We start from the raw sequence: 8328 nt of genomic DNA, 5'->3' as shown, positions 1-8328 counted from the left end.
ATGAAACGTGGCTGGGTCTTTCGGCATGACAATGATCCCAAACACACCGCCCGGGTAACGAAAGAGTGGCTTCGTAAGAAGCATTTCAAGGTCCTGGAGTGGCCTAGCCAGTCTCCAAATCTCAACCCCATAGAAAATCTTTGGAGGGAGTTGAAAGTCTGTGTTGCCCAGCAACAGCCCCAAACATCACTGCTCTAGAGGAGATCTGCATGGCGGAATGGGCCAAAATACCAGCAACAGTGTGTGAAAACCTTGTGAAGACTTACAGAAAACGTCATTGCCAACAAAGGGTATATAACAAAGTATTGAGATAAACTTTTGTTATTGACCAAATACTTATTTTCCACCATAATTTGCAAATAAATTCATTAAAAATCCTACAATGTGATTTTCTGGATTTTGTTTTCTCATTTTGTCTGTCATAGTTGAAGTTTACCTATGATGAAAATGACAGGCCTCTCTCATCTTTTTAAGTGGGAGAACTTGCACAATTGGTGGCTGACTAAATACTTTTTTGCCCCACTGCATATCACTTCAGTGTAAATTGCTAAATTATCATTACTTTGCCACTATTGGCCTATTTATTGCCATACCTCCTTACTTCATTTGCACACATTGTATACATATTTTTCTATTGTGTTATTGACTGTACATTTGTTTATCCCATGTGTATCTGTGTGGTTGTTTTTGTCGCACTGCTTTGCTTTATCTTGGCCAGGTCGCAGTTGTTAATGAGAACTTGTTCTCAACTGGCCTAACTGGTTAATTAAATAAAGGCGAAATAAAAAAAATAAGAACAAGTCCATTTTTCTAAACCAAGTATTGTTGGTGAAATCATCTAACTACATAGTATGAGAACTCAGACCTTAAATTAATCCATTTAAGTTCCAATGATGAAGCCGGCAAGGCACTAATGTGTCATATGGAACTCATTCACAAACATTGACACAAATTAGCACATTTGCCTGCTGTAGTCGACTGCCTGTTTGGCCAAAGACTCATGATACGGGATGAAATTGTATATGCATTCTTTGTCAAATCAAATCAAATCAAATCAAATTTTATTTGTCACATACACATGGTTAGCAGATGTTAATGCGAGTGTAGCGAAATGCTTGTGCTTCTAGTTCCGACAATGCAGTAATAACCAACAAGTAATCTAACTAACAATTCCAAAACTACTGTCTTATACACAGTGTAAGGGGATAAATAATATGTACATAAGGATATATGAATGAGGGATGGTACAGAGCAGCATAGGCAAGATACAGTAGATGATATCGAGTACAGTATATACATATGAGATGAGTATGTAAACAAAGTGGCATAGTTAAAGTGGCTAGTGATACATGTATTACATAAGGATGCAGACGATGATATAGAGTACAGTATATACGTATGCATATGAGATGAATAATGTAGGGTAAGTAACATTATATAAGGTAGCGTTGTTTAAAGTGGCTAGTGATATATTTACATCATTTCCTATCAATTCCCATTATTAAAGTGGCTGGAGTGAGTCAGTGTCATTGTCAGTGTGTTGGCAGCAGCCACTCAATGTTAGTGGTGGCTGTTTAACAGTCTGATGGCCTTGAGATAGAAGCTGTTTTTCAGTCTCTCGGTCCCAGCTTTGATGCACCTGTACTGACCTCGCCTTCTGGATGATAGCGGGGTGAACAGGCAGTGGCTCGGGTGGTTGATGTCCTTGATGATCTTTATGGCCTTCCTGTAACATTGGGTGGTGTAGGTGCCCTGGAGGGCAGGTAGTTTGCCCCCGGTGATGCTTTGTGCAGACCTCACTACCCTCTGGAGAGCCTTACGGTTGAGGGCGGAGCAGTTGCCGTACCAGGCGGTGATACAGCCCGACAGGATGCTCTCGATTGTGCATCTGTAGAAGTTTGTGAGTGCTTTTGGTGACAAGCCGAATTTCTTCAGCCTCCTGAGGTTGAAGAGGCGCTGCTGCGCCTTCTTCACGATGCTGTCTGTGTGAGTGGACCAATTCAGTTTGTCTGTGATGTGTATGCCGAGGAACTTAAAACTTGCTACCCTCTCCACTACTGTTCCATCGATGTGGATCGGGGGGTGTTCCCTCTGCTGTTTCCTGAAGTCCACAATCATCTCCTTAGTTTTGTTGACGTTGAGTGTGAGGTTATTTTCCTGACACTTTTTTGTGAGACGCAGAGTAGGTGAACGGTAGGTGAACGGATGATTTCCACATGTCTGGTTCCCACCATGAAGCATGGAGGATGAGGTGTGATGGTGTGGGGGTGCTTTGCTGGTGACGCGGTCTGTGACTTATTTAGAATTCAAGGTACAGTGGCTACCACAACATTCTGTAGCTATACGCCATCCCATCTGGTTTGCGCTTAGTGGGACTATCGCTTGTTTTTCAATAGGACAAATGACCCAACACATCTCCAGGCTGTGTAAGGTCTATTTGGCCAAGAAGGAGAGTGATGGAAGGCTGCATCAGATGACCTGGCCTCCACAATCACCCGACCTCAACCCAATTGAGATGCTTTGGCATGAGTTGGACCATAGAGTGAAGGAAAAGCAGCCAACAAGTGCTCAGCACATGTGGGAACTGGTTCAAGACTGCTGGAAAAGCATTCCAGATGAAGCTGGTTGAGAGAATGCCAAGAGTGTGCAAAGCTGTCATCAAGGCGAAGTGAGGCTACTTTGAAAAAGCTAAAATATACTTTTGCACAACACACTTCTACCGGACGACTGAGGTTGCACCTGCAAAAGCCCCTGGCAGGATCTTAGTTAGCATGAAATGAAGGTGCACTTGATTAAGCTCACCCAGTGCACTGGGTAGATAGAGTTCACTCTTTAAAACCATTGGATTTGTCCATGAATGCGCAAACCCTCCAGTACACCAGCTGAATGAAATCAAGCGCACCTAACCCCAATTGGGAAATTGGACCAATGGAAATTATGTTCAGTGGCTTGCAGATGTACCTAATTAACCAGCCAGATTAGAAGGGGCTAGGATTCCTTTGTAAGACGCAGCAAAAAAGACAATCAGATACAATATCAGGGATCTCCTGGTAAGGCTTCTGGCTACCATTAGTTCTGAATACTGAGGATTTGATGAGAAAAATGGCTGTGAGTTTTGAAATGTCTTTGAGGTAAGTTGTATGGCTCTAGTTTGATTCCCTTGTCTTCCATGTTTTAAAGGTATTTAACTGACTAGGATGTTTTTATTTGTATTTAGAATTTCTTGGATTTGTTGCCTGCTAATTGGAGGGATAACCTGTTATCCTCCACCTAAAGGTGTGTTTTGTTCTGCACATTTAATTCAGTAAAAGTAACACTGTATAAATAGCAGAACTTCAAATGCTGGCATTTTACGATATGTAATTTTATTTTCTTTCGTAGGTAATTATAGATATATTCCCCAAAATCAATTAAAAGGAACTAGCCACAATGCAGGTGAAGCTACCGGCTCCCGTTCCTCGGCAGGTGAAGCTACCGGCTCCCGTGCCTCGGCAAGTGAAGCAGCCACCCATAATGCCTCTGCAAGCGTCACGACTGGCCCAAATACCTTAGGTGGAGCAACCGGATCCCGTGCCTCAGCAGCAGAAGCAGCCACCCACAATGCTTCTGCAAGAGTCACGACTGGCCCAAATACATTAGCTGAAGCAACTGGCCACAATGCTTCATCAAGCGCCACGACTGGCCACAGTGCCTCGGCAGCGGAAGCAACTGTCCACAGTGCCGCGCAAGAGGCCACCCATAACGCCTCTGCAAGCATCACGACTGGCCCAAATACCTTAGGCGGAGCGACCGGATCCCGTGCCTCAGAAGCAGCCACCCACAATGCTTCATCAAGCGCCACGACTGACCCAAATGCCTTAGGTGAAGCAACTGGCCACAATGCTTCATCAAGCGTCACGACTGGCCCAAATGCCTTAGGTGAAGCAACTGGCCACAGTGCCTCGGCAGCGGAAGCAACTGGCCACAGTGCCGTGCAAGCGGCCACCCAAAATACCTCGGCAGGTGTGGCTACTGGCCAAAATACCTTTGAAGCAACTGGCCACAATGCTTCATCAAGCATCACGACTGGCCCAAATACCTTAGGTGGAGCAACCGGATCCCGTGCCTCAGAAGCAGCCACCCACAATGCTTCATCAAGTGCCACGACTGACCCAAATGCCTTAGGTGAAGCAACTGGCCACAATGCTTCATCAAGCGTCACGACTGGCCCAAATACCTTAGGTGGAGCAACCGGATCCCGTGCCTCAGAAGCAGCCACCCACAATGCTTCATCAAGCGCCACGACTGACCCAAATACCTTACGTGAAGAAGCTGGCCACATAGCCTCGGCAGTGGAACCAACTGGCCGCAGTGCCATGCAAGCGGCCACCCACAATGCCTCAGCAAGCGTCACGACTGGCCCAAATACCTTAGCTGAAGCAACCGGCCACGGTACCTCATCAGGTGCGGAATTTGCTCAAATGCCTCGGCAGAAGCGACATGCCTCGGCAGAAGCGACAGGCGCCCTTGCCTCGGCAGAAGCGACAGGCGCCCTTGCCTCGGCAGAAGCGACAGGCGCCCTTGCCTCGGCAGAAGCGACAGGCGCCCTTGCCTCGGCAGAAGCGACAGGCGCCCTTGCCTCGGCAGAAGCGACAGGCGCCCTTGCCTCGGCAGAAGCGACAGGCCTTGAACAGGAGGGCCAACTCCTCAAGCAACATGGATTTTAGCAGCAGTGATGTTTCTTAGGATTTTGGGTCTGATGGTGACAATGAAAGCACTCAATGTGTCAGCTCCAGCAGCGTTCAAGGCAGCATCGTTGAACAGTCAGTTATTATCGCAATATATGTTACAAATCTGTGTATGAGAATGGAACAACTGTCTACTCCCAAACCTGCCACACCACTGGGGAGGTTATACCATTTTGATAGGGGAGATACTCTCAAGGACTGTAGTGACGTTGGCATCTCTGAACCAACCATATCCCCACCTGCTAAAAACTCACAACCTGCTAAAGGAGCCCTGCCACAAGGGAACGTCTACTGGGATGTAATGTATAACTTTTACACTCACCTGCACTTTGCGTTCTGATTTTGAAATCATTTGTACTAATCATCTATCAACAGAATTGCAATGGTAGATTCATCCTTTAGATGCCAATTCCAAGCTGTTGCTGACACTTTAAGCTTCCACTGTATGCTTTTGTGTTGGCCAGGGAGTTGCTGCTGCTCATGCTACCCTGCATTACTTGTAAAACAATAAAATATTGTACCTTTTAAGTGCCTCCTTGTGTTTTGAAATACTGTGTGTTTAATGTCTACCTTTGGCTTGCTGGTTGAGAACAGTGTTGGTTGCCAGTGCAATTTGTAGTAAAAGGGAATGTGGTTCACCGTTCCTATTCTTTTGGATTTGAAATATATAATTTATTTTATCTTTCCTGCTGGTTGACAAATCCCTAGATTGGCTCTACGTTAAAGCCACTGACATCAATATTCCGTTCGGGATACTGAAGTTTACATTTCAACACAAAATAAATACATCAAATCCTGTTTTACAAAACCTGAGAAAGCTTGTAGCCTGGAGATGGGCTACTGTGGCATGTAAACCTCAATTCTGTTTTTGTGGTATGCGCAGGCTCCGTTTCGCATCTCATGGTTGTCTGATTGACTCTGTCAAACTCATTTAAAGTGGGCTACTTGCTCAGTTTGATCCACCATAACTGAGCTTAACGGCTACTTTCACCCCTAATTTAGACAAGTTTCTGCTTACTTAAGGTAGGTCATTTGTGAACTATAGTTTAATACATGCAGCTTCTCTTCTGTCATAACTTGTTGCCACAGACTAAAGTAGTGCTCACAAATGTCTTACGTTGATAGAATGAATGCATTAGTAATCTTAACAGGTAAAATTATTTAAGGACCAGGTAGCATGCTAGAACACAGTGAACATTGGTTCTGTGCCAAATGTAATTTTGACAGATTTTAAGGAAATGGAAAGCTGAGAATGGTAACTTCAGTTAGTCTTGCGTGTGTATTGTATGTGATTGAAATGCTGTCTGCTTGCAAAAGTGTCAAAGATGACACATTACATGTGCATTTTCCCCGCGAGGCTGATAGAAATATTTATCCACTCCTGTTCCCAAGACAATTTAAAGATGCATTTTTATCATTTCACTGCAACTGAAGTTAATATAAACAAAAAAGAAACGTCCTCTCACCGTCAACTGTTTATTTCCAGCAAACTTAACGTGTAAATATTTGTATGAACATAAGAATCTACAACTGAGAAACTGAACAAGTTCCACAGACATGACTAACAGAAATAGAATTGTGTCCCTGAACAAAGGGGGAGTCAAAATCAAAAGTAACAGTATCTGGTGTGGCCACCTGCTGCATTAAATACTGCCGTGCATCTCATGGACTGCACCAGATTTGCCAGTTCTCGCTGTGAGATGATACCCCACTCTTTCACCAAGGCGCCTGCCAGTTCCTGGACATTTCTCGGGGGAATTACCCTAGTCCTCACCCTCCCATCCAACAGGTCCCAGACGTGCTCAATGGGATTGAGATCTGGGCTCTTCGCCTGCCATGACAGAACACTGACATTCCTGTCTTGCAGGAAATCACGCACAGAACGAGCAGTATGACTGGTGGCATTATGCTGGAGGGTCATGTCAGGATGCGCCTGCAGGAAGGTTACCACATAAGGGAGGAGGATGTCTTCCCTGTAACACACAGCGTTGAGATTGCCTGCAGTGACCAGCTCAGTCCGATGATGCTGTGACACACCGCCCCAGACCATGACGGACGCTCCACCTCCAACTCGATCCCCCTCCAGAGTACAGGCCTCGGTGTAACACTCATTCCTTCAACGATAAATGTGAATCCGACCATCACCCACGGTGAGACACAACCGTGACTCGCCAGTGAAGAGCACTTTTTGCCAGTCCTGTCTGGTCCAGCGACCCTGGGATTGTGCCCATAGGCAGCGTTGTTGCCGGTGATGTCTGGTGAGGACCTGCCTTACAACAGGCCTACAAGTCCTCAGTCCAGCCTCTCTCAGCCTATTGCGGACAGTCTGATCACTGATGGAGGGATTGTGCATTCCTGGTGTTTATTTAAAAAAATATATATTTCACCTTTATTTAACCAGGTAAGCTAGTTGAGAACAAGTTCTCATTTACAACTGCGACATGGCCAAGATAAAGCAAAGCAGTGCGACACAAACAACACAGAGTTACACATGGAACAAACAAGCGTACAGTCACTAACACAATAAAAAAGAGTCTATGTACAGTGTGTGCAAATGGCATGGAGAGGTAAGGCAATAAATAGGCCATAGTAGCGAAGTAATTACCGTTCAGAAAATTAACACTGGAGTGATAGATGAGCAGATGATGATGTGAAAGTAGAAATACTGGTGTGCAAAAGAGCAGAAAATAAAATAAAAACAATATGGGGATGCGGTAGGTAGATTGGGTGGGCTATTTACATATGGGCTATGTACACCTGCAGCGATCGGTTAGCTGCTCAGATAGCTGATGTTTAAAGTTAGTGAGGGAAATATAAGTCTCCATCTTCAGTGATTTTTGCAATTCATTCCAGTCATTGGCAGCAGAGAACTGGAAGGAAAGGTGGCCAAATGAGGTGTTGGCTTTGGGGATGATCAGTGAGATATACCTGCTGGAACGTGTGCTACAGGTGGGTGTTGTTATCGTGACCATTGAGCTGAGATAAGGCAGAGCATATACTTCTAGATGGCCTGGAGCTAGAGGGTCTGGCGACGAATGTGTAGTGGGGGCCAGCCGACTGGAGCATACAGGTCGCAGTGGTGGGTGGTATAAGGGGCTTTAGTGACAAAACGGATGGCACAGTGATAGACTGCATCCAGTTTGCTGAGTAGAGTATTGGAAGCTATTTTGTAAATGACATCGCCAAAGTCGAGGATCGGTAGGATAGTCAGTTTTACGAGGGTATGTTTGGCAGCGTGAGTGAAGGAGGCTTTGTTGCGAAATGGGAAGCCGATTCTAGATTTAATGTTGGATTGGAGATCCAAAATTCTGGGAGGAGAGTTCTGGAAGGAGAGTTTACAGCCTAGCCAGACACCTAGGTATTTGTAGTTGTCCACATATTCTAAGTCAGAACCGTCCAGAGTAGTGATGCTAGTCGGGTGGGTGCGGGCAACGATCGGTTGAAAAGCATTAATTTGGTTTTACTAGCATTTTAAGAGCAGTTGGAGTCCACGGAAGGAGTGTTGTATGGCATTGAAGCTCGTTTGGAGGTTAGTTAACACAGTTTCCAAAGAAGGGTGAGATGTATACAGAATGGTGTTGTCTGCGTAGAGGTTAATCAG

Source organism: Oncorhynchus clarkii, chromosome 17 (assembly GCF_045791955.1).
Source record: "Oncorhynchus clarkii lewisi isolate Uvic-CL-2024 chromosome 17, UVic_Ocla_1.0, whole genome shotgun sequence".
Lineage (NCBI taxonomy): Eukaryota > Metazoa > Chordata > Actinopteri > Salmoniformes > Salmonidae > Oncorhynchus > Oncorhynchus clarkii.
This window is presented reverse-complemented; position numbering follows the sequence as displayed.